Genomic DNA, 23,652 nt, shown 5'->3' with positions numbered 1-23,652 from the left:
AACCCCTGCAAATATGCAAATTGAAACTTTTGTTTTTCTATAATTAATATTGCCAACTTTCAATACTTAAACAATAATCATGCTCCCACTAACATGATGATTATATCCATTCCAACATAACATTTATACTCCCACTAGCTTTGACACATATTTAGAAAATAGTTGGACTTCTAAAAGACAATACTTGTTGACTTCCAAGGTTCGTATTTCCAATACGATGTGCTTCGATAAGCCTTTATCTAAGCTTCTCAAAATCACACACCTTTCCTTAGACAACTCACATGTGTGTCTAAGCTAATTCAGAACATATATTACTAAGTCCCAAATGTTTAGAATAATTGCCAAATCTCACAATTCGAACTATGAAAATGGATGCTATAATCATAATCTAATTTTAGAATGCAATTTACATAATCGCTATCTCCTTGAAATCTCTCTTAGTGAAAGCGTTTCTTCACAATCATTTTCATGAAGGAGAGAAACCTTATGACACTTAGATTTTATGGTGCATCTGTTCCTATCCATGTGGATTTTTCATAATCATAAACATAAGATAATGTTTGTGACAAATCCAAACTATTATGGACATAACTTGTTCATTCTTAATTTCTTGCCATCAATGGTCCTACGATTGCTTCCAAGTTATTTAGCAGCTCACCTATGCCAGTCAATGTACTTTCATTGAACAAGGTGCTTGCCTTATGCAGTCTATTGAAAACTCGTAGAACTCATATGCATAATCACTCAATTGGATTGGCACAAAAATAAAATTTTGTCAACACGATAGGTTACAAACCTCAAGTCATGTGCTAGTGTCTAATAGATTTACTTCTTGATTTGTTCTTAAAACTTTTCAAGACCTTTAGACTCTATAACATTTAGAAATTAGGTATAACTATTTAATCCCCCTTCTTTTCGAAAGTTGTCAAAACCAGCCCATAGAAGGAAATGGTAGCAAATGAGTACGTTGGGCGTACTGAAGAGTATGTTACGCGTACTCATGAGCGTGATCTTGATGTAGATGCTACCTAGTACACTGGGCGTACCATAGTGTACGTTGGGCGTACTGAGCTCAATCATGAAACACTAAATGAGACTTGTGCAGATTAAAAGGAATGTTATGGTCTCCATCCCAGACACCATTTCTAGTGAGTGAAACCCTAAAGGAGCTAAACCTTCGTTCTAAACTTGTGTGTGTGTGCTTTTGAGCTTGAAAGTTTCTTTTGTCCTTATGAAGAAGAAGATAGGGCCTTGGAGAGGAAGGATTGGAGTCCAATCTTCTAGGTTTGAGCTAAATTGAGTGGGGAGCTTCTCACAAAGGTAAAAAGCTTCAAACTTTACCATTCTATTGTTATGAACAACATATAGGAGCATTTTTTGGGTTTAACTCCCAACGGTGGAGACTTTTTTAGCAAAGGAACTCCATGGACCTTGATCTACCCCATTTCAGTGTATTTTGTGTTGTAGATCCATAAAAATCTAATGTTAGACGTTAAGACAAAGTCATGCATGAGATTAGGGTTTAATGGTGAAAGAGGATATCTATTTGAAGTGATTAGTGACCTTTACAGCCATGCAAAGCCTAGATCTAAGATATAAGGTTATGTCTTTATCTATTCAGACCAAAAATCATGATAGAATGAAACTACGCATTACGCTGGGCGTAATCCCAGTACGTGCCGCGTAAGGGGTCGAGTACCCCGATTTGGGATGACCGTGGAGTACGCCCCGCGTACAGACCTAGTATGCGTACCGTAACTCCCTATAGTTGACTTTCATTGACTTTTAGGGTTTGGTCAAGGTGTGGACGTTTGAACCATTAGAGGGGTAAAATCGTCTTTTAGCCTTCTGAAAGAAAATGGGGAGGGATTGGACTAGCCTTGAGAGCCATTATATATTTGAGACAATTACTTTATGTAATTAGGCGGGGACTAGGTCATTGTTTCGAGATCGGGGATTCGAGCACGTGAGTTACTAGACATCGTATCAGGTGAGTCTTCTCACTATACCTTACCTAGGATGGTAATTATGTGTGACCAGAAGGTCTTATGTGCTCTGACGAGTATGTGATATTTGTTTCTATGTGAAATGTATATCTTATGTATTTTATGAGTAGTATGGTATGGACCGGAAGGTTAATAAGGTATGGACCGGAAGGCCAACAGTGGATGGACCGGAAGGTCAATTTGGTATGGACCGGAAAGTCAAAATAGTAGGATCCGAAGGTCTACTCTGATTGTGGGACCGAGACCCCTGAGACACATTGACCGGAAGGTCTTGTAGAGCTATAGCCTCGAGTGGCTTATGTGCTCTATGTAGTATTTTGGGAACTCACTAAGCATCTATGCTTACCGTGTTATGTCATATGTGTTTCAAGTACTAGCGAGGATCACGGGAAGGCGCCGACATGATTTGTACACACTGACATAGGATTTTGTATTTGGGATTCTAGGAAATGTTTTACCGTGATAACATTTGATACACATGTGTTGGAGACGATTTATATCAGAAATGTTATGTTTGAAAAATGAAAAAGTGTTTTAAATTTTCACGTCGTTACAAGTTGGTATCAGAGCCATGGTTTGAGGGATTCGGGTGCACCTTCGGGCATAGCTGAACTCAAACTGAGGATTTGAGAAAATTTTTTTCATAAAAGAAACAATTTTTCTTAGAAGAGTAAAAGATTTTGAGAAAAAGCAAAAAGGAGCAGTATGTACGATCAGTCAGTGCCTGAATGGTGATTTCCCAAAGTACCCTTAAATTATGTATTATGAGATATTATGTGATATGCTGTCACACCCCCAAACCAGAACGACGGAAACGTTCGGGGGGGGGGGGGGGGGGGAGGACGTCATATTCAGTATCATAACAGTTCATAGAAAGGAAAGTACACACCACCATATATATTAAAGTTTCCAAAATGTTTACATAGTTGTATTCGTTACATGTTCAAAAGTTAAATACATAAACATCTTTCAAAAGAAGTAATTAATGTCAGCACGTTAATCTCCAAAAGTTGATTTCCAAATCTGCTTAGCGTTTCCCTGAGAATACAAGTTATTTCAAAGAAAAAGTGTCAACAATTAAGTTGGTGAGTTCATAAGTAGTGTTTTGAGAAAATGTACACCATTCGAAAGTTCGTGTATGTTTTCCAGAAAAACGCAGTGTTTCAAATGTAAAGAGTTATGATTTGTTGTGTTGAAAATAAATGTATTAGATCCAGAAAATCCCATATTTTCCCTAATGGTTGAGATATGAATTGTTGTGTTTTCCAAGAAAAACCCTTATTTTCTTATAAAAGTATGAAATGCATATGAATGTTCGTGTCATAAGTTGTAAGTAATTGCACCAGGAAAATCCCTTATTTTCCTATTAGTTGTTTGGTTTGTATCTAGGAAAAACCCTTATTTTCCTAACATAACTGGCAGCCTCTAAGACCGAAAATCGCAAGCAACCGACGTGCTTGAAAGTTGTGTCATAGTTTTATATAATAAAGCTATACGAAGATCGCACTTGTTAGATGAAGAATATATTTAATAGCTACTCGTTCATAAAAACATAACACTATAATAATTGTATATCCGATGAGTTTTATAACCATACTAAACATAATATGCCTGTTGCAACGTTCTTCAGGCGTCGTATCGTTATGACAACTGTCACCCCAAAGGAAGGACTTTAGCTTAACAGTCAGGGCGCGAGATCATGACTTCCCGTATAGATCTATACACATTTGACACGTTCTCCGAACGGGAGACTCTGGTTATAGACATGACTTGTAGCGATACTTTCTAATAAAAAGGCAGTATTTGAAGACGTACACGTCTCACGGATTCTCAACTAAGTCTGTATTAAAGTAATAGTTTTGTATGCATAGTTTATCCTTCTCACAATGTTTGACAAAGCATAAATAATATGTTCTTTGAATGCATAAAATGATTTAGTAAAGAATGTTACCCTTGATATGATGTATTTGTATGTAAACGTATAAATAAAACATATTTCTATCTATAAAACGTATTGTATCCCAAGAGGGTAAAGTTGTGTTGTGAGGTGTTTTGCATGAAAATAACTTCCTACGATAGCTAAAACGACAGTATGAAAAGTATATCAAAAGATCGATGTTTCACACGATTTTAGTCGTGTGTTTACTTGTATTCCCCCCCCCCCTAAAAGAGTATAAAAAGCATTTAAAAACGTATTTAAAGTGTGTTTGTAGGGGTATGAACTCACTTGGAAGTTTGAAGATAGCGAGATGGAAAACCGGGCAGAGTTTCATCTCGAGAAACGGATTTTTCTCGGGATTCTCAGGAGTAAAATCGACCTTCGGGACTTGAGCAAAATGACCAGGGCTTCGGGTTTGAACGGGCACGGAAAATGAGGCAAAACGCAAGAAAATAGAGAGAGAATGAGCAAAATTTCCGGAAACCCTCGCATCCCTTTTATAGGGGCTGAGAGGCCTCGCGTACGCGGGGCGTACAGGGCGTATGAGACGTCACTGCTTACCGCATCCTCGGAAGAAACATCAGTAAACATTTTAAGTAAGAATCCTTAGGTTGCTAAGGAACAAATAGGAATGGTTGATCGAGTGTGAGTAATCTCGGTCGAGTCTCTAGTTATTTTATTTCATATTTCAGAGGCATCATGGTAGGGACATGCCAAAACCCAGGAGGCAGTGGTACCAGTGGTACTAGCGATGAGGAGATCCGTAGGATGATCCACGAGGAGGTGGCCACAGCCATACGGGCAAAGATTTTAGAGATGCTTGGTTCTACCAAGACCATGCTGATTGAGACATTCGACGAGCGATACGATGCTCTAATGAAGGCTGCTGCTGCTGCTAGGCCGCAAGGGGGTGACTCGTTGTTGTACCAAGAGTTCAGCAACAGGAAGCCACCAGAGTTTGAATAGACACATGATCCGATAGCTGTGATGAGGTGGATCTCTGACATTGAGGGATGTTTCTACACTTGTTGTTGTCCGGAACATTTGAGAGTACGGTTTGCGCTGAACCAGCTTCGCTTCGGAGTGAAGGACTGGTGGAAGTTTGTGACGGCAGATTTTACTCATGTAGAACTTACCGCGGTGACATGGGAGAGCTTCACCACTATGTTCAAGGACGAGTATGTTCCCCCGGTGGAGTGGGAAAGTTTTTCCTAGGAGTTATTGTCCCTTAAGCAAGGGACGGAGTCTGTGACGCTTATCACGCAGATGTATCATGATAGGGTATTGTTTTTCCCTGAGCACGTGTCTACCGAGTAGGCATGCATGAGTCAATATTGACCATACTGAGGAGGGACATTCGGGAGTTCGTGGCGAACTCAGTGTACCGAGAATTTTCCGAGCTCCAAGAAAATGCTTAGAAGAGGGAAATTGAGATAGAGACTCAGGCCAGGGAGGAGGCCGAGTCTCAGAGGAGGGACAGGCGGCCGATGCAGTCTCAGCCGGCAGCCAACAGCAAAGCCTGCCGATACGAGATCTGGAGGCCAGAACGGTCGCACTTGTAGGAAGTGCGGTAAGGGACATGATGGAGTTTTTCGAGCAGGTGCTTGCTACAAATGTGGCAAGGAGGGGCATATAGCCATGGATTTCCCCAAGGGATTCTAGTTTTGCTTTCATTGCAACCAGACTGGCCATAGCAATGTCGAGTGCCCGCAGTTGATTTAGGGATCAGTGCAGGGATCTGCGCCTTCTTCCGCTCGAGCTACGGAGTGTCGGCCCGTGAAGGCCGAGGAGCCAAAGGCTCGCGGCAGAGCCTTCTAGTTGACTGTGGAGGAGGTCCGCACAACACCTGATGTTGTGGCTGGTATGTCATCTTATGATTATTCTTTTGTTTATATATATGGTTCTTATATGTGATATGTTTAGGTATTTTTCTTGTGAATTTTGTACCTACTTTGGTGTTATTTGACTTGGGTGCGAGTCGACCTTTCTTGTCATTAGCGTTTAGTCAGCACATCAGTACCCGACGAGAGGTGTTGAGTCAACCTCTGCGGGTTTCTAAAGATGATGAGCGAGTGGTTTTTGCTACTGATGAAATTCGAGGATGTGTACTCGAGATTTTTGCTGTTGAGTTCCCGATAGATTTGGTACCGATTGTGATGGGGGCTGTCTGTGTTATCGTGGGCATGGATTGGTTGAGCCGATTCGGAGCTGTTATGGACTGCGAGCGTCAGTTGGTGACTATACGAGACCCTAGTAGGAAAGTACTTATGGTGTATGGTGAGGGTACCTGATCTAGGTCAACATTTTTCTCGGTTGCCCGAGTGAGGCAGTTTCTACAGCAGGGCTATAGAGGGTTTGTAGCCTATGTGATGGATACTCATGTTGCTGTAGAGAGGCCGAGTTATGTCATTGAAGTTTCAATAGTGCGAGAGTTTCCGGATGCTTTCCCCGATGAGTTTTTGGGTGTGCCTCCCGAGAGGCAGGTGGAGTTTCGCATCGATTTGGTTCCGTGGGCGGCGCCTATTGCCAAGGCACCATATCGCCATACGCCACCAGAGATGCAGGAGTTATCCTCACAGCTTCAGGAGCTGTTGCGGAAGGAATTCATTCGACCGAGTAGCTCGCCGTGGGGAGCGCTGATCCTTTTTGTCCAGAAAAAGGATGGTTCACACTGGTTGTGCATCAATTACCGGGAGTTGAACAAGTTGACGGTCAAGAACCGTTATCCGCTACCGAGGATCGATGATCTGTTCGATAAGTTGCAGGGAGCTTCTTGGTTCTCCAAGATAGACTTGAGGTCTGGATATCACCAGATGAGAGTGCGGGATGATTATATTTAGAAGACGGCATTTTGGACTCGTTATGGGCATTACGAGTTCATGGTGATGCCTTTTTGTGCTCACCGATGCACCAACAACGTTCATTTATCTCATGAACCGAGTATGCAAGTTGATGTTGGATCGACCAGTGATTGTGTTCATCAACGATATTCTAGTGTATTAGAGATCCAGAGAGCAACATGAGGAGCATCTGAGGGAGATTCTTGGAGTATTGAGATCGGAGAGGCTTTATGCCAAATTCTCCAAGTGTGATTTCTTGTTATGGGAGGTCCAGCTCTTGGGATATCTCGTTAATTAGAATAGGATATTGGTGGATCCGGCCAAGATTGAGGCTATTATGAGATGGGAGGTGAAGAGATCCCCCATCGAGATCAGGAGTTTTCTGGGGTTGGCCGACAACTATTGAAGATTTATCAGGGATTTCTCCAAGATTGTCATTCCCCACACCAGATTGACCTAGAAGGGCGTTGCTTTTTCTTGGTGTCCCGAGCTGCAGACCTCGTATGAGACTCTTCACCAGAGATTATGTGAAGCCCCAGTGTTAGCCCTTCCGGAGGGAATGTAGGATTTTGTGGTGTACTGTCACGCGTCTATATCAGGGTTGGGTGCGGTGCTTATGTAGAGAGGGCATGTGATAGCATACACAGCGATGCCGTTGAAGCCCCATGAGATGAGGTATCCCACCCACGATTTGGAGTTGGGGATTGTATTGTTCGCCCTAAGATATGGAGCCATTATTTCTATATGGTTCGGTGTACCATATACATGGACCGCAAGGGTCTGAAGTATCTGATGAATAACCTAACCTGAACACGTACCAGAGGAGATGGTTAGATGTTGTAAAGGATTATGACTATGAGATCATGTACTACCCGGGCAAGGCTAATGTGGTAGCCGATGCTCTGAGCCGCAGGGTGGAGAGTGCCCTGATTCGAGATATATGCATGAAGATGACGGTGATGACTCTGGTATTGGATACCATTTGAGAGGCCCAGGCAGAGGTTGTGAGACCGGAGAACCACAAGAGAGAGCTAGTGATTAGGCAGGTGTCCAACCTTGTTACGGATAGCCGAGGGCTTATGACCATTCACAGTTGGATTTGGGTGCCGTTTATGGGCGGGGCACGTAGCATATTGATGGAGGAGGCACACAGATCGATGTTCTCGATCCATCCCAGGGCCGCTAAGATGTATTTGGACCTGAAGAGAGATGATTTATGGCCCTGTATGAAGAGGGATGTTGCGTAGGTTGTAGAGAGGTGCTTGACCAGTCGCATGTCAAGGCCGAGGACCAGCGTCGGCATGGCAAGTTGTAGCCGCTAGAGGTTCCCCAGTGGAAGTGGGAACATATTTATATGGATTTCATCACCAAATTGCCGAGGACCGCGAGGGTTGTTGATGCGATTTGGGTGATTGTGGATTGGTTGACGAAGAGCGCTCACTTCCTTGCTATCAATGAGAGCTGTTCTGCAGAGAGACTGGCAGAGATATATGTGAGAGAGGTCGTGTCAGGGCATGGAGTGCCGATCTCGATTATGTCAAACCGAGATGTACATTTCACTTCCAGGTTCTGGAAGAAGTTCCATGAGGAGTTGGATACGAGATCGTACTTCAGTACTGCTTACCACCCTTAGACGGACGTACAGAGTGAGCAGACAATTCAGACGCTTGAGGACATGGCTCGAGCATGTGTCATGGACTTCGGTGGAAGTTAGGATACATACCTACCATTGGCTGATTTTTCTTACAACAACCACCATTCAAGTATTGGTATGCCTCCCTTTGAGCTTTTATATGGGAGGAGGTGTCGAACCCCCATCCGTTGGGGAGAGGTAGGGCAACGAGTGATGGGTAGCACTAAGATAGTGCTTAAGATGACGAAGCAGATTCAGTAGGTCAGAAAGAGGTTAATGACGACCAAGAGTCACCAGAAGCGTTATGCAGATAGGCGACGATCTGAGCTCGAGTTCCAGGGTGGAGACTATGTACTCTTGAAGGTATCTCCTTGGAAAGGAGTGATCTGGTTCAGGAAGAGGGGCAAGCTAGGGCCCCGATACATTGGTCCTTTTAGGTTGATCGCTAAAGTGGGCAAGGTAGCATACCGTTTAGAGCTACCCGAGGAGTGAGTCAGATCCATGATACCTTCCACGTATCCTAGTTGAGGAAGTGTATAGCCGATGAGACAGCGATAGTGCCACTAGAGGATATTCAGGTGGATGCGAGCCTAAATTACATTGAAAGGCTGATCACGATCTTGGATCAGAAGATCAAGGTTCTGAGGAAAAAGGAGGTGCCTCTGGTTCAGGTCCAGTGGCAACATCGGATAAGGTCCAAGCTAACTTAGGAGTCGGAGTCGGAGACATGGGAGCAGCATCCAAAGTTATTTGCAGAGTGAGACTTCGAGGGCGAAGTCTGATCCTAGTGGGGGAGAATTGTAACATGCAGAAATCAGGTATAACTATTTAATCCCTCTTCTTTTCCAAAGTTGTCAAAACCAACCAATGGAAGAAAATGGTAGCAAATGAGTACGTTGGGCGTACTAAAGAGTACGATGCGCGTACTCATGAGCGTGATCTTGACGCGGATGCTACCCAGTATGCTGGGCGTACTGGGCTCAGTCACGAAACCCTAAATGAGACTTGTGCACTATAAAAGGAATGCTATGGTCTCCATCCGTGCCACAATTTCCAGTGAGTGAAACCTTAAAGGTGCTAAACATTCGTTCTAAACTTGTGTGTGTGTGTGTGTTTTTGAGCTTGAAAGTGTCTTTGTGTGCTTATGAAATAAGAAGAGAGGAGAGCTTCTCACAAAGGTAAAAAGCTTCAAACTTTACCACTCTTTTGTTATGAACATCATACAGGAGCATTTTTAGGGTTTAAGTCCCAAAGGTGGAGACTTTTTGAGCGAAGGAGCTCCATGGACTTTAAAACTAAGTCATGCATGAGATTAGGGCTTAATGGGGAAAGAGGATATGTGTTTGAAGTGATTGGTGAGGCTTAAAGGTTTCGACGTTACGGGTTAGGACACAGTAGAGTGCCTGGATCTAAGATATCAGCTTGTATCTTAATCTATACAGACCAAAAATCACGAAAGAATGAAACTGGGCATTACACTGGGCGTAATTTTAATACGCGCCGCGTAGGGGGTCGAGTACCCCGATTCTGGATGACGGTGGAGTACGCCCCGCCTACAGAGTTGGTGTGCGCAGTGTAACTCCCTACAGTTGACTTTTGTTGACTTTTAGGGTTTGGTCAACGTGTGGACTTTTGGACCATTAGAGGGGTAAAATGGTCTTTTCGCCTTCTGAAAGAACATGGGGAGGGATTGTTCTAGCCTTGAGAGCCATTATTTATTTTAGATAATTACTTTATGTAATTAGGCGGGGGCTAGGTCATTGTTTCGAGTTCAGGGATTCGATCATGTGTGTTATTAGACATCATACGAGGTGAGTCTTCTCACTATACTTCACCTAGGATGGTAATTATGCGTGATCGGAAGGTATTATGTGCTATGACGAGTATGTGATATATGTTTCTATGTGATATGTATATGTTATGTATGTTATGAGTAGTATGGTATGGACCGGAAGGTCAGCAATGGATGGACCGAAAATTGAATATGGTATGGACCGGAAGGTCAACAGCGTAGGACTGGAAGGTATACTTAGATTGTGGGACCGGAAGGCCCCTGAGACACATTGACCGGAAGGTCTCGTAGAGCTATAGCCTCAAGTAGCTTATGTGTTGTATGTAGAATTTTTGGGGAACTCACTAAGCAATTATGCTTACCGTGTTATGTGATATGCGTTTCAGATACTAGTGAGTATTGCGGGTAGGCGCCGTCATGATTTGTACACACTGACATGGGATCTTGTATTTGGGATTCTGGGATATGTTTTACCGTGATAAAATTTGATACACTTGTGTTTGAGATGATTTATATGAGAAATGTTATATTTGAAAAATGAAAAATTGTTTTAAATTTGCACGTCGTTACAGACTCCCACTAACCTCTTGATATATTGGATTCTCTTATCAAGAAACATTTCTTGACAAAATCATGTATCCAAGAGTTAGTGTGTGTCTATATCAAGACAAAACCTACACGTAATTCGATACTAGTTTGTCTTTGTCTTATTCAAGACATCACAACTTACCAAAATGTGCAATTGTAAGAACATTCCTACTTAAGATTATCTCACTCAAGTCATAATCTTGGAGTATGACTCTAAGACTTGATTTTGGAACGAAGTACGATACATCTTATTGACTTAACCACTACAACAATTCTCGATTCCTCCTCTTAGCAAAACTAGTGAACTAAGGTGTTCTTAGAGGATGAATTGTAATATGGTTCCTACGATTACCAAGATGACCACAAAACACGATACAAAAGTACTCTCCCTTCTGCTTAGATTGGAGAAACTTTTTATCTTTCTACCTTTATCGATTCTACTTATTCGTTCTGTCATTCATTGAAACTTTTCAATGATTCAGAATTACACTTAATATTGTAAGTATAACCACATTTACTAAACCTTTAGTAAATCATGACCAATAACGTTATTATTATTTATGGTGGACTTGACTAGTGCACAACATTGTGTACTAGCTCCTTTAGTCCTTCAGTTGACTCACATACTTGTGTGAACAAGGATTTATTCTTAATTACCTAAGTACCAAGATCTCCATACATCACACAATATATGTTGTATGATTCAAAGTTTTTGTCCAATTGAAACCTAGGCGATGCGAATCCTTCCTTACTTAGAAAATTATGACACTACCATAAATAACATAACTAAGAATCACATCCATTTCAACATTGCTAATAATAGAAATACACAAACATTAATTTTTTATACATGTCATTCCAAGCATAAATAAATAAAACAAAATAAAAATTTATTTTCTTGCGGAAAAATTTTGTCCTTACAACACAACTCAATTGAAAAACTATATTATTACATTTCTTAGCAAACTATCCTAACTCAAAAGCAGCAGCTCAAAAATCCGATCTTTGAATCCAAGCGATCGAAATCCATTTCTTTGCGATCTTACTCGGGTCACTTCTTCCTTTAAGCTTTCTTTCTTTTCTTCGATTCTACAAAACATAAAAAAATGCAATCATATCACATAATATATCAAGAATCAAAAAATGGGAACTTACAGAGTTAGTTAATGGATTTTACCTGAAGTGGAGCCATACGTCTTGACTCTCCTATCTCTTAGATCTCTTAGTTAGATATGGCAGCTTCGTCTCCAATGCCCCTTCTGTTGGCAATAAAAGCAAATTGACACTTTTGGAACAGCACACGAAACTACTTCAAACTTTCCCTGTTTCTTATGATCAAACTTTGTGACCGTGGCATGCCTTTCGTTGCCATTGCCTATGTCCATAGAGGTTTGGAAGCCAGATCCACTGTGACATCCCCTAAATTCTCAGCCAGAAAAGAACGATTTAATTTATGCTTTTTAAAAGAAAATTAGAGAAATCTTTTTAAAAGATGTTGCGGAATTGGTCCCCAAAACCAAACATGATAAAATTTTATCAAAACCTTTCTTTAAGAAATGTATAGTTTCATTTCATATCAAAACCTCGGGATGTCATGTTCTGATAAAGATCAAAAGCATAAACAAGATTTTATAAGTCTTTCAATAGTTATTTACAACTACTGACTTATAATCAAGAATCTCTCATCTTCCTCTGACTATGCTCGAGGTCACTACCTATAATCAGCAAAACTGAGTGGGTCAGGCTTGGGAGCGTGGTGAGCATATAGGGTTTTCAACCCACAATAATAATATACTTATTAAGTTCACCAATCAACAATAACCCTGATTACCCATTCCTGTTGGCCTCACTTTACGTCCCTAAACACCTATTATAAGGGACCTAGCCTAAGGAATATCATCGGGATGGACACTACTGCTAAGGGGTCTGCTCAGCGATACATGTCCTAAAGCTAACCATGAGGGGGATGGAGTACGCCAATGAACATTTAATTCATCAACACCTACAGGTTGCGAACCTGCTAGTGTTCCACTGGACTGTCTAGAAAAGACTGTGGTCGTCATCTATATTATGCTAGATGACTACAACAACAACAACAACATCGAGGCCTCTCACCATTTTAACACACATCAACTATTTCATCTACCCATGTTCTACCCAACATATTTTGTAGATAAAATACATATACAGTTTAAAACATGTATAAAACATTTACTCAACAGTCACCTCAAATAAACACTTAATTTAATTACAAATAGCATGTATTTTATAGGAAATACTTCATATCTGGGTGTAAGATGAAAGCGACTACACACTCACATGATTTGATGATAATCGGGCAGGAATTCGTTTCCTAAAACGATCGTTTCTAATAAAACCGGGAGTTTTATTGAGAAACCGGGCTCTGCAAAGGTCAGGCTTTGAAACCGAAAAGATAAATTTTCCGGGCTTCTCGGGCGCTTCCTGTCATATTTCGGGGCTTATAATCAATACCGGGGCTTTGGGTGATGTTAATATGAAAGAAATATGAGATTTAGGGTGAAAAGTCACAAATTTCCAAAGTTACCTGGGAGGTCTCGCACCCTTCTATTTATTGGGGCAAGGCTTCTGATCGGACGGTCAGGAGGGAAGACACGCGTCACAGACCCGGAAGCTCACAAAGGGGTTGCTCGCACATCGCTCGCACATGGTCTGCGCTTGCGAGGGGCTCGCTGTCAGTGTGTGATTGGACCGAGGTCTAGGTCCAAAGTAGGGTGGGTTCGTAGCAGCTTGCGAGGGCTCGACCATGTGCTAAGAGGGTACGTGTCGCACCGCTATTGGACCACTTTGGATAAGGCCAGTTGCTCGGATGACTCAGCAGCTCGAATGACTCAACAACATTTTTGGACACGTGGCACGTTTTGAGCGAGGGTGACGTGGCCGAAGTCCACGTATGCAAGATTTCTTGGTTTTTGTGCAAAAACATCTAAAATCCATAGCTTTCGCATACGAGCTCCGTCTTTGACATTCTTTATATGCATGTGTAAGTAAAATTACGCTCTACAACTTTCGTTTAGACATCATCGGCTAATTTTGAATTTTATTTTTATATTATTATTTTTTAATAGACCGGGACAGGAAATCCGTTAAAAATTCATAACTTCTTCATCCGGCGTCCATTTTCATCAGATTTTTTACCGTTGTGATACTAATGACGAGCCCTTCGATTCTCATTTAGGTTGTGTCGGCTAAAAATCGTTCGATCTAAAATTTGAGTTTTTAGCTTTCTACTGCTAAGCTGAAACTTCGAAAAATCATAACTTCCTCATACGAAGTTAGATTTAGGCGTTCTTTTTATCGAACTTCTCGGTTTAACGAATACTACGACTTTCTTTTAGATCACTAAGGCTAAAAAGTAGTGTCAGCACCGTGCCAGTTTTGTCGCGAAACTTCGACAGGTCATAACTTCTTCGTTATAACTCGGATTTTGGTATTTTTTATATCTCTGTAATCCTTGTTTCGACCACTACAACTTTATGTAAAGATATCGGGCTTATCTCACACTTTAATTTTGACGCTTATTTTTATTCTTAATTAATTAAGCCTTGGTAATTAAGCATAAAACACATAAAACACTTAGAATTCACATAATTCCTTTTTCATTTCTTCAAAATGAGTTACAAAGGTTAACCTAGAATATCACCTTAATATCAATGCATAGGCTAGAAACACGAGTGTTACATCCACCAAACAACTTTGCTTCTCCAGTGCGCCAAATCATTGCTGATTCAATAGCAACAAGCAAATAGGTGAGATCGAGGACGGTGACGATGTGGTCTATCATATAGTACTATCTTACGAACTCACTAGATGAGCCAGGAAGCGACTGAAGAACCTAGTCAACAGCCAACTTCTTACAGACATTGACTCCCAACATTCTTCACCTATGAATGTGTAACTTCATCTCTAAGACGTGTGCACACACTGACTTTCCTTCTTCATGTTTACTTGCCAAAAGGGCTTGAGTGTGCTTGAAGTTTTCAGGCCTTTAAGCTTGTGGGTTAGGGAGAGCAATAGGAGAAGGTGGAGGAAGTGAAGCATGATCTTGTTTTTCTTGATCGAATTGTGGAATATCATCTTCATGTGGAAAGCTTGTTCCACGGGATTTGGTACGACCATAGTTTTCATACTTTGACATCTACAAAACTGGAGAAAAAATCAAGTTAGTTGATTGATTGAGTCCTTAATAAAACACCCAAATGAGATATTAAGGCTAGGACCCAACACAATAATCTACAACTTAGGAGAGGGATACCATAACTCAAATTGCAGAACATTTGAAGGTAAGTGAATGACGATTCACTAATTTTCCACCATGAAAAACGAAAAAGAGATTAAGTTTTAAATGTATTGAAGACTACTAGATCCTTTAAGGTTAGTTGAACTTTTCAATGGCATGTTTAAATCTCGATATGCCCCTCAATTTGTGATTGGGATGCCGAGGATCACAAAATAGGGTGTGAATAACCATGGAAACTTACATGGTGCCCTCAATGTTACAGTCATCTATTCGATGTGCCGGTTAACCACACATGCTCCACCGAACTATGACAAACATTGAGTCACACTTTGCTACCTTTGCTTAGAAACCATTTAGTGTGTCGGTTAACCACATAGGCTCCACTAACTTCTTAGCAAATGTACAAAGCGTAATTTCATGGAATTGCATCAATTCACTTTTTCCTAAAGTAACTAAGATTGGGAATTTTTGTAAAACATTTAGTTACTTTAACATTCATTATACTTCTAATGAGGAGAGGGTTTGCCCTATCCTATCCATTTGGATAATGACCCACCACCAATCAAGGAAGCGGTGGGTGAGAGTGGACACTCATTAAACGACCATTTTATAGGCCATAACCTTATACCCCCTTATAGATCGGCTTTGTGAATGAGGTTTACTAATGGTCAGACTAGCAGTTTAAGTTATACGTATATAATATTAGACTTCTACTGTTATATATAGTATAACGGTGTATTTTACACTTTTAAAATACTATGTGGTCTAATTTAACAAATTACACTTTTAATTTAATTAAATGTAAACCATATCATTATGGATTTATTAACTCTCTTTTAATTATACACTTAATTAATTTAATAAAACAGTGAGGGTTCAATTTGAACTTTTTTAAAAATTAGGGTTTTAGAATTAAACATTTTAAACTTAAACTTGTAATTAAAATTTAAGTTCCAAAAATTGAGGGAAAGTTTGGAAACATTTCAAATCATTAGGGTTTAGAACTTAAATATTACAAAATTAATCTTTTTAATAAACAAATTTTAATTCCAAAACTTGAGGGCAAGCTTTCAAACTTTTCAAAACCCAAAGGATCAAATAGCAAATAATTTTAAATTAAACAAGTAATTTAATGAATATCTAAATTTAACCAAATCAAGATTATTTACAAGATAATTTAAATAATAAAATTTTATCATATAAGGAAATTATTATTCAAACAATTTGAAATTATCTTTTTGTTTTGGTAAGGATAATCACATAAAAATAATAAAATTTGGATTTTATCATAAGAAAATGATTTTAGCAATTATCCTTCCGTAAAACAGTAATAAATCACGAAATATCGACAGCCTGACTCACGGACTCGTCGACTCAATACCTCGACACACCGAGTTAGGCTGACTCGCTAAGTCCATATACCGACTTGCCGAGTCGGGTCGGGCAGAGGCCAGAAACTCGATTTTCAGCAGATAAACAAGCATTACATCACATACAACAGAAACCAATCAAGGCTCTGATACCACTGATGGGTTTTATACAAAAGAACATCATATGTGCTCATGAAAACCCAAAAGCTTGGATCTAGGGTTCTCTATTGTACATGCAATTCATCCAAGGCTCAAAAACCCTAATCTAGCATATGCATTTCGAAATTATCACATAAGAGCAGATCAAGATGATTACCTCTTGTAGAATAGCTTGAATCTCCTCAATCTTCTTTCTTTGGAGCTTAGAGTCACAAGTGTCACTACTCTAATGGCTTACAAACACCACAAGCAAGACAATGACTTATTAGAAGGAAGAGGAGCACCTAAAACGACCTAGGGTTCTTCCAAGAAAGTTCACCACTTTTTTGGGGCCATAGGCGTCTTTATATAGTGAGACTATTAGGGTCTTCAACTAGCAAACTGTAACTTCACTGCTTAGGCCCTAAGCGGCCCATGGACTCCCTTTAGAACACCCCTTGGACGAATTCCTTATGGGCTTCCCATAGAATTCGTCCAACCTATGTACCAAGGTGATCCATAGCCCAATCACAATTATCTTATAATTACAATTCCAGTCCCCTAAGTTTAATAAATGTTTTTTAGTCACAAAATTAACTATCAATTAATTCTTGACTAATATTAATTAAACAATATGATTTCTCCTTTAATATATAATTCATATAATATATTAATAAATACATACCAAATATAGTTACAGGCTTAGACACTAATCCAACACTGGTTACGCAGGGCGTAGCTAGGAGTAAGCCCGGTGTACTTTGATTCAACTTCACCATCTTTTGTGTCTTAATCTGCTAAGACATCTAAGCAAACTTCAAATATTACCCATCTTAGAGTTTCTTAACCCATAAACTCATTGAATTTTGGCTTTTCATGTCTAGGAAGGACCCAATGAAACGAACTTTAGCTTCGAACAAAACTCTAAGCTACTTTATTCATGCGTGGGCCATAGGGATTGATCAGGCAACCATTTTTAGGAATCTATAAGTCATAAAATGCATGAAAAGATAACTAATATTCCTTGGAGTGGTCAAACTCATAAAGGTTCAATCTTGGACATAAAAAGCTCATAAAACTTCAACCATGGAGATCAAATAGAAAACTCGTCGTGGTATAAACCGTATAGCTGAGAAAGATGCACAATGAGGAAGGGTTTTTGTATGTACAAGCTTGCAAGTAACACGTCCTTCTTTTCTAGTTAATAAGCTCCCAAAACTCAAGCAAAGAACTTAGACTCAAAATTAGCATTTCAGGACGGAATGGTGGCTAATAAAGATAGTACAAAGGGGATATAATTTTTTTTAAATATGGAGCTGTCCTTAAAATTAGGGGTTGGAGTATGCGCTAGTACGCCCAACATACCATACGTATACCCAACATACTAGCAGATCATCTGTGTTTCCACATTGCACGAGTAAGTTGCGTGTACCCTCAAGTACGCAAAGTATATGACCAAAATGCAAGCCTTTTTCCTCAAGGGACCAATTGTGAAACTTTTGATAAACATAAAAGCAATATGACAATACCTTATGTTTGGATGTTATAGTTTACTGCCAAAGTTATTCACTGAAAAGACATTGGATTAGTACCATATGATACAACACTTAAGGTTCGAGTGTTGAGGATAAAGAAATTTATAACCAACACAAAAAAGAAGTGTTATCAATCAAACTAATTATTATGGATGAACAGTTTGTGTTCAATGTTTTCTATTTATGTTTACATATAGAACATTATTTGATAACATGCTATTTTTTACTAGGCACAAAAATCGAAGCTTGTGTTTTAAGTAGTAATCTCAACAGGTTCAACATCTTCTAAAATTTTGAGGAACTTATGTAATATAAAACGAAAACTTGGCTGCAACAAGTGAAGGTTTAGTATTATTCTCCAATATCAATAAATTGTGTTCCAATGGAAAACTCTTCTTAAGAAATGTTTTGATTTTATTGGTCGACTTCATGGTTTTGTTTTTGTTGACTTCATACTCGTATTGAAACAATAGTCATCGCATGCTCCAAGCATGCACACTATCTTTACCTATGGTTCTTACTTTGTGAATACCAAGTGTAAGAATACCAAATTCTTGCAAATATTAGAATATGTTACATTCTAACATTTCATGCAATGATCTTTTGTAATGTCATAGCACCAAAGTCGTCAAGACTTTGCCAATGAAAATACAAAGTACTCTATTGAAGATTATTACAAGACAACACCATAGACAGGAAGTCTCAAACCCAAAGTACATTCCTTTGAACGTCCTTCCTGCATAACTGTAATGATCGTCTTTCAAGGTATTAATTATTCATTTTTCTTAAATTATAATTGGGCAAAGTATAGATAGTAGGAGTATTGGATTGGACTTATGCACTTGAACCAAAGGCTTGGGCCGCCCATATGACTTACATTGGGCGTAGCCTGGGCGTACGCGAGGCGTAATGGGCCGCGGATAGAATCGGGGGTTCACACACGTAGGCGCAACGTACCAAAGTGTATGTGGAACATATGTGAATACACAAGGAAAACCCTAATTTAGGGTTTAAGAGCTATATAAAACCCATTATAGCCTCCACCTGGTTTCTTATCAGCCTCCTCACCCACAAGGAAACCCTAACTCATTCCTACCCCTTGTCATTGTGTGAAGTTGCTTTTGTGAGTGTTATTAGTGGAAGAAAGTTGTGAAGAAGGAAAGGAAAGATTGGAGAAGAAGCTTGAGCTCAAGGATCTAGACTAAGCTCACCCTTTTATCACATAAGATGCCATAAAGCACTTACCTTTCTTCCTCATATTCTAGATCTAGGGTTTGGAAGTTTTGGACCTCTTTAAGTCCAAAGGTGGACTTTGATCTTGTGAATCCGTTTTTGAGCTTCAGGTTGCCATCCTTGAGGCTCAAAAAACTTTCTTAGTAATAAAGTTTCAATATTTGAGGCTTTCATGAAGCCATGCATGAGATCTAGCCACTTCCATGGAAATAGATTATTGTTTTTAAAGTTTTAGCTTATGTGATTCATGTAAGCCATCAAGTAAGCAACTTTATGGGTTATGGCATGGAATAAGAATTTGATCTATGTTTGTAGCTTCTGAATCGAAATCTTAAGCACTTAATAAAGAAAGGACTTAACAGGGAACTACGTTGAACGTAAATGGGAGTACGCCCAATGTACTCACCATCAAACAGTTATGCTAAGCATACTTTGGAGTACGCCCAGTGTAACTTAGTCAATTTGGACCTTAGGTATTTGGGCCTTGGTGTGGGTTGTATTTGGACCATAGGTGTTAGTGGGCCAGTAGGAGTCAGAGAATGGGCCAAAGGCATTTTTGGCTTAAGTAGGGCCTTATGAGGAGTTTGGCACAATTTTTAAAATTGGGACCTTAGTGGGCCATTAGTGGACTTAGAAAGATGTAAAGGTTGTGGGCCTTGGTTAGGATCCACACCATAGCAGGGGTAAAATAGTCATTTCACCCATAAAAGGATCCTCGTTTTGGTTAAGTGTTATACTGGTCATGATAGCCGGACAGCGGCCAGGACAACAGCCGGGACAGCAGCCAGAGATCCTTCACTCAGATTTTCAGCGATCAATTCTTCGAGGTGCGTTTCCTTCCAGTAGGAATGGGTCAACGGCCATAATGTCGGTCCATTTAGATAGCAATAGTTTCGAACTGCAGTCTGATGTCGAGGTGGTCCTGAGTAGTAGTTCAGTATGCTTGATGTCTTAGTGATTCAGGCATGTCCATGTGTTATGTGTTCCGGACTGCGGTCCAATGCAGTATGCGGTATATGTGTTATTGTTATATGTTATGATTATGTCATGCTATGTTCAATCAGTTCCGGACTTCGGTACGATGCAGAAGGCGAAACCCTAGTCAGTTCTAGACTTCGTTCCGATGCAGACGGCGAGGCCTTAGTCAGTTTCGGACATCGGTCCAATGCAGAGGGTAAGGGCCTAGTCAGTTCCGAACTTCGGTCCGATGGAGAAGGAAAGGCCCTAGTTAGTTCCGGACTTTTGTCCGATGCAGAGGGCGAGGCTAGTTACTTTTGGGCTTCGGTCTGATGCAGTGGACAAGGCCTAGTATATGCTTTATATGTTATTGTATGGTATATGGTATTTTGGGGGAGCTCACTGAGCTTCGTGCTTACAATTTCAGTTTTGGTTTTAGGTACTTCAGCTAGCACTGGAAAGGGCTCGGGATGATGGCATGGCACCCACCATAGTTTTATCCTGGGAGTTAGACTCTAATATTTGATATGATTTGACATCTGATATGATATGATACATATTTATAACATCTTTAGATACATGACTTATGGTTTTTATATATGATGTTGAATATTATGGTTTTAGTAATATTTTCAAACGAAATTTTTGGCTTGTATTTTTGGGATGTTTTAAGTTGGTATCAGAGACCTGGTTTGAGGGATTCAGACAGACTATCGGGCGTGTCTAAAATCAAGGTATGGAAATGGTAAAAGGTTTTCAAAAGAAAAACATTTTCAAAAGAAATTTTGTGAAAAAGAAACAAAAAAGAGAAAAGAGTTTTAAAAAAGAAAAAAAGGTTGTGGTGCATGCGATCAGCCGAGCTCGAGTAAGTACAGCCAAATTACCCATAAAAGTCCATGTTATTATATGAGTATCATCTTTATGCGAACTGCATGCTAGATTAGGACTAAGGATCTTGGAAGGATGCCTTATGTGCCTATTGTATGTGTATCAGCTTTATGAGAATTGCATGATAGTTTAGGGCTAAAAATCTAGGAATGATGCCTTGTGTGCCTATTGTATGTGTATCAACTTTATGAGAACTACATGTTAGTACAGATTAGTCAGTATGATAGCCAGAGTAGTATATGCTTGATTATGTGTCCTCAATGCTCGAATGTTGTTTGCTTTGTGCTTTTAAGAGTTCTAGTTGTCTTTTACTAACTAGTAAATGAATCTGATAAGCTATATATAATAATTTCAGAAGGTTAGGTCTAGCTCTATTTCACAGCTCTTGTTTGAGTCCAACCGTTGTAGGGTAGGATCTCTTATTCGAAGAATTATCTAGTCTGAGTAATATGTAATAGTATTCGCCACCTAGTTGGGGAATAAAGCAACAACTTCTTATGCAGCTGATGGCAGAGAGTTGGTTGGTGATGACCCTAGTGAAAGCCTAGGATTAGATTAGCAAGAGATCAGCAGTAGTAGCAAAAGGGACTTGGTGGAATCGAGGCAGTTGTTGAGGAAAGTACTGATAGATGTGGAAGGTAGTAGGGACCATACTACTGAAAGCAGAGGATCCGTACTCGAATGAGGGAAGGCTGAGATGAGACCAGGGAACTCGTAGTACATGTGATCATTCTAGTTATATCAGTGTTTCTGACATTGTTGCATTGTGTTTCAGAATGGTGGTTTTACGCCCTAAACTAGCAGTCGGCAGTTTAGGTGCTGGAGAGGGATCAAGTTCAGGCTCGGGGGCCGAGCATTTGGATGAGCAGACTACTATGATCTTTGGTACGGTCAAGGAGGGCATTCAAGAGATTCTCGATGAGAGGTTGAGCACCTTCCGTACTAACATGGCAGCCTTGACGGGGGCAAGTACTTTGACCTTCAAGGAGTTCAGAGCTTATGGAGCTCCAGGCTATCAGGGGGGCCGAGACCCCATTATGTGTACCAGATGGTTGGCTGATGTGGCCAACGCTTTCCACTCTAGCAGATGTCCCGAGGGGGACAATGTCCGACTTGCATCCAGTCTTCTGAAGGGCAGGGCACATGATTGGTGGGAGGAGGTCGGACATGGCATCGGGGATAACACAACCCTTGATGTGATGACCTGGGCTGATTTCACGACCACGTTCAGAGCTGAGTTTGCACTGACCGTCGAGGTGCAGCAGATTGCTATGGAGTTCCAGGATCTCTAGCAGACGACGGAGACAGTAGCGAAGATTACCGCCAAGTTTAGGGAGAGGGCTCTTCTAGTTCCTTAGTATACAGCAGACGAGGAAATGAAGAAGGCCTGATACCATGAGATGTTGAGGAGTAATATCAGACAATTTATGAGTCGGTCTAGCTGTAAAACAATGGACGACATGATTGTGAGGGCTCATGAGAGGGATATTGATTTAGAGATGGAGAGGAAGAGGAAGCCAGAGATGGTATCTGGCACATGGAGTTCAGGCAAAAAGCCTAAAGAATCGGATCACAGATCTAGGGGACAATTGAGCCACAATCAGTGTGGCAAGTGTGGGAGGTTGCGTGATGGAGTGTGCAAGGCAGGGAGTTCTGGCTACTACAAGTGCGGTTGGACTGGTAACATGAGCAAGGATTATACAGCTACTCCTACTATGACTCCCACCTCAGCATCTGATATGATTTGCTTTCAGTGCAATCAAAGGGGCCATAAGAGGTCCCAATGCCCAAGCTTAGTAGTAGCAGGGAAGGTAGTGGCACCTGCCCCTGCAACATTGAGGATTACAGACAGCCGTCAGGGTCGGGATGAGGCGCCAGTTTCGAAGATTAGAGCATTACAGATGAAAGCAGAGGAGGTGCGAGCGACTCCTGACATGGTGACAGTTATGAATTTTCCTTTTATCTATGTTTTATATTGATAGTTTCTTATGGTTATGTGTTTGTGTATAGGGTCGTTCTTAGTGAACGGCATTTCAGTTACAATATTGTTTGACTTGGGGGCTACCCGATCACTTGTCTCGCTTGCGCTTAGCAAGCGGTTTAGCAAAGCTCCAGAGGAGCTAGATTTCCCACTTGAGGTTGAGATAGCTGATGATAGGACTGTTAGCGTTGCGAGAATATATAGGGGATGCTCGTTGCGGTTATTTGATGAGCAGTTCTCAGTGGATTTGGTTCCTATTCCCTTGCGAGGGAATAAAGTTATAATGGGTATGGATTGGCTGAGCCCTAATGGGGAAGTGATTGATTGTGAGCCGCAGTTGGTAAGGGTCCGCACTCCAAGTGGGGGAGGGTTAGTGATTTAGGGCGACATTCCACAACACGGAACGATTCTTTGTTCATCAGCGAGAGCGAGGCGCTACTTCCAGCAACGATGTGCCGGGTACGTCACCTATG

Source organism: Lactuca sativa, chromosome 1 (genome assembly GCF_002870075.4).
Source record: "Lactuca sativa cultivar Salinas chromosome 1, Lsat_Salinas_v11, whole genome shotgun sequence".
Lineage (NCBI taxonomy): Eukaryota > Viridiplantae > Streptophyta > Magnoliopsida > Asterales > Asteraceae > Lactuca > Lactuca sativa.
Note: the sequence above shows the minus strand (reverse complement) of the source record.